The sequence below is a fragment of the Symphalangus syndactylus genome, chromosome 11 (assembly GCF_028878055.3).
Source record: "Symphalangus syndactylus isolate Jambi chromosome 11, NHGRI_mSymSyn1-v2.1_pri, whole genome shotgun sequence".
Classification (NCBI taxonomy): domain Eukaryota; kingdom Metazoa; phylum Chordata; class Mammalia; order Primates; family Hylobatidae; genus Symphalangus; species Symphalangus syndactylus.
This window is the reverse complement of record NC_072433.2, coordinates 41,525,876-41,528,967: the sequence shown is the minus strand read 5'-3', so window position 1 is coordinate 41,528,967 and position 3,092 is coordinate 41,525,876. Positions and strand designations below refer to the sequence as shown.

Here is a 3,092-nt window from a genome sequence, read left to right as displayed (position 1 = left end):
CAACAGGAACCAGGCCACTGAGAGATGGAAGAAAGGATAGCTCATACCCAAACCTCACGGGAAGGCTACAGGAATCACTGGACGGTTCCTTTATTGGGAAAGCCCCCAATGACTTCCCAATGAAATGGACAGAGAAGGGAAAAGATACTCTTCAGAATCAGATGAGTCCATAAACTGGTGGCAGTCAGGGCAGTGGTGACATCACAGAAGGAGGATGGGCCTTAGACAGACATCACCCTTTAGAGTCCCTGCAACTTTGAGCAAGTTCATGAATCTCACTAAGGCTCAGTTTCCTCCATAGAATTAAGCAATATCAGGGCCTCTGCACTGGACAACTCCAGAGGGCACCATTGGGGTTATGTTTTATGTTTGCCTAACCTTCATTGCAGTGGGTAGGTGCTTGCTTTCTACAATGTCTGGAGGTCTAAAGGGGTAGAGTTCTGTGTGTGGCATTTTAGGCCTGGAAAGGATGAGAGTCTACAAAACCAGAGAAATACTGCAGGTGGGTGAGGGGCTAAGATCCAGATGCCCCCTGCCCCATTGATCCTCTCCAAGACAGGAGGCCCTAGATCCCCAGATCTGAGGCCCTTTGTAAGAGCAGGAGTATCTGCTGATGAATTTCATGCATTGCGCTCTGTGACTCCCAAGATGGTCTATCAGATCTCCAGGTATTGGAGGTTCCACTCAGTGACAGCCTGGTGGTACAGCACACCCGGGTTCAAATCCCAGATCTGCCACTTAATAACTAGGTAATCTTGGACAGATTACTTAACCTTCTTAAACCTCATTTACCTCGTGATAATTTATTTTATAGAGTTGCTGAAGGAATCAATGTGAAAATGCACATAAAGTGTTTAGCAAATACAGTAGTGCTCAATAAATGTCAGCTTTATTGTAACTCTTCAGATTTTCCCTGGGCAAGGTAAAAGCTTTCTTGGAGCCTTTCTCTTAATCAGTCCTGCCACAAACATCCCTTCTGCCGAAACAAGCTGTGATTAATTCACTGTAGACCTGACGCTCCACTAAATGGGGCACAGTGCAAAGGTCTGTAATGAGGATCTTTTTAAAAGTAAAGCATATACATCAGTCTCAACACTGATAAACATCAGAATTACTTGGAGAGGAGGTTTACAAAAATGCAAATGACATTTTGGAAAGCCTAATTCCGTAGGTTGGTTTAGAGCTGTGAAATTGTGATTTATAATAAATATATATTTGCTCTTGGTCTCTATTCCTGGCACAGAGCTCCTGAAGTCTTTGGAATGTCCTAAGTGGTGAGTTTATGCTAAAGAGGTGACTTTTGGAAAACCTCTAAGGATGGGGGACTGGTTGCCAGGGGAGCCAACCGTGTGATTAGAGGGTTGGAACTTTCACCACCCACCTCCCTGACCTCCAGGGAAGGGAAAGTGGCTGGAAGTAGACTTAATTTGCAATGGGCAATGATTTAATCAATTATGTCTATGTAATGAAGTCTCCACAAAAAAAAAATCTTAACAGAAGAGCTTCAGAGCGCTTCCAGGTTGCTGACCACATGGAGGTCATGCCCAGAGAGGGTGTGAAAGCTCCACACCCCTTTTCCATACCTTGCCCTACTTATCTCTTCCATCTGGCTGTTTCTAAGTTGCATCCTTTATATTAAAGCAATAATGTTGTAAATGAACTTTCTCTGAGTTCTGTGAGCCATTCTAGCAAATGGTCAAACCCAAGGAGGGAATGCTATGAACCTCTGATTTACAGCCATTGGTAAGAAGCACACATGACAACCTGGACTTTCCACCAACATTTGAAGTTGGAGCAGTCTTGTGGGATTGAGCCCTTAACCTGTGGGGTCTGCTGCTAACTCTGGTAAGTGTCAGAATCAAATTGAATCATAGAAAACCCAGTTGGCATCTATAGCAAATTGGTGTGGACCCTACCCATTTGGTCACAGAGGTATTCTGTGTTGAGTGCGCATATAGACAGAAGAAAAGTTTGCTCTCCCCTATTCAAAGGCAGAGTTATTTATTTGTGCTGTTTTGTTTTTAAAGATTCCCTGGGTGATCCTAGTGTGTAGCCAAGATTGAATATTATTGACCTAGAGCTGGACTTGGCAAACTTTTCATTTAAAGGGCCAGTTAGTAAATATTTTAGGCTTTGCAGACCACCTACATATTATGCCACATATTCTTTGTTTGTTTAAAAATGTAAAAATAATTCTTAGATTGCAAGCTGTACAAAAACAGGTCATACCCAGATTTGGCCCACAGGTCACATTGCTTGTTGATCCCTGGTCTAGAACCATAGCCCTGGAGGTTCCATGATCTAATATATTTTTTGGTTTCATCTAGAACCCTATGAACACATGGACCCAACACTCCTTTGGCCAAGTTGATGATTCTCCACCATTTATTTGCCTGCCTCACTCTACACTTCTAGCAAGCCACTGCAAGGCTGCATTGCAGCTAAGAGGAAGCCCTCCTTGAAGGCTGCACAGCAAGGAGTGTTGGCAGAGTAGCTGGGTTTCCACTGGAAGAGCACGAGTCAGCACCATACTGGGCTCAAGCATGGATATGCACTGCTGCTGCCAGAGCATCATAATTGGCAAGCATTTATCGAGTACCCTTCATCTAATTTTCATCCTGTGGAAACTAGAAATTGCTACACTTGCACACAATAAACTTCTGGCAGTTAGCCTTCTGAACTGGGACACTACCATTTGAGAGGGAAAAGACCTTTCTGGTGGTTAAAGATGGGGCCTCCAGTTACTGCATTTGTTTTAATACAGTCTATTCCATAGAGCCATTGATGGAGACTCATTATATAACATTTCGTGGAAAGCTTCTGACTTCTTTCTCAATGCACAGGTGGGATGTAAAGGGATATCCCCATCATAAGGCACTTGCCCCAGGCTAGGAACTTAACTCTCCCACAGTTGACATGTGGCTCTTTAGATTTCATGCCGTAAGTGTCCAGAGGTTTCTCAGGTCCTGCTCTGAGGAAGCAGAAGTCAAGGGAAGGAGCTGTTGCGTAGCTTTTTTTTCGGAGCTTGGGTGCTGAAGATCAGTTCCTCCAACTTTTTGGTTTTTTAATGTTTCACTCCATCTGCAAGTTTC

At 43.8% G+C, this 3,092-nt stretch overlaps 1 long non-coding RNA gene across 4 annotated transcripts; it reads left to right on the top strand.

Moving 5' to 3' along the window:
• Window positions 1-251: 251 nt before the first annotated feature.
• LOC129457710 (uncharacterized) lies at window positions 252-2,680 on the top strand. Of its 4 annotated transcripts, XR_008649353.2 has the most exons (4): window positions 267-392; window positions 1,244-1,274; window positions 1,738-1,845; window positions 2,328-2,680. It is a non-coding gene; the product is annotated as an uncharacterized lncRNA (long non-coding RNA). The 4 variants fall into 4 exon arrangements; XR_008649354.1 differs by lacking the exon at window positions 1,244-1,274 and having other exon boundaries at window positions 252-392; XR_008649352.2 differs by lacking the exon at window positions 1,244-1,274 and having other exon boundaries at window positions 267-502.
• The last annotated feature ends 412 nt before the right edge of the window (window positions 2,681-3,092 follow it).